A 236-nucleotide genomic window follows, 5' to 3' on the forward strand; every position below is an offset into this window, starting at 1 on the left:
GGGTACATCAGTGAATCAAACAGTCAAAGAATCCAAAATACAGGATAGTACTTTCTAGTCATTGTTAAAACTGTCAAAGCTTCAAGTACTGTATGACTACTACTAGCAGCCAATGAGTTTGTTAGTTACAACTCATGCTTTACTCCTTACGAGGAACAAATGGATAATTTTGTGTTAGTCATAAAACTACATTACTGTGAGATCAGCCCACAACATTTAGCTTGTGTATTTAAATT

Source organism: Pteropus vampyrus, unplaced genomic scaffold (assembly GCF_000151845.1).
Source record: "Pteropus vampyrus isolate Shadow unplaced genomic scaffold, Pvam_2.0 Scaffold111, whole genome shotgun sequence".
Taxonomy (NCBI): domain Eukaryota; kingdom Metazoa; phylum Chordata; class Mammalia; order Chiroptera; family Pteropodidae; genus Pteropus; species Pteropus vampyrus.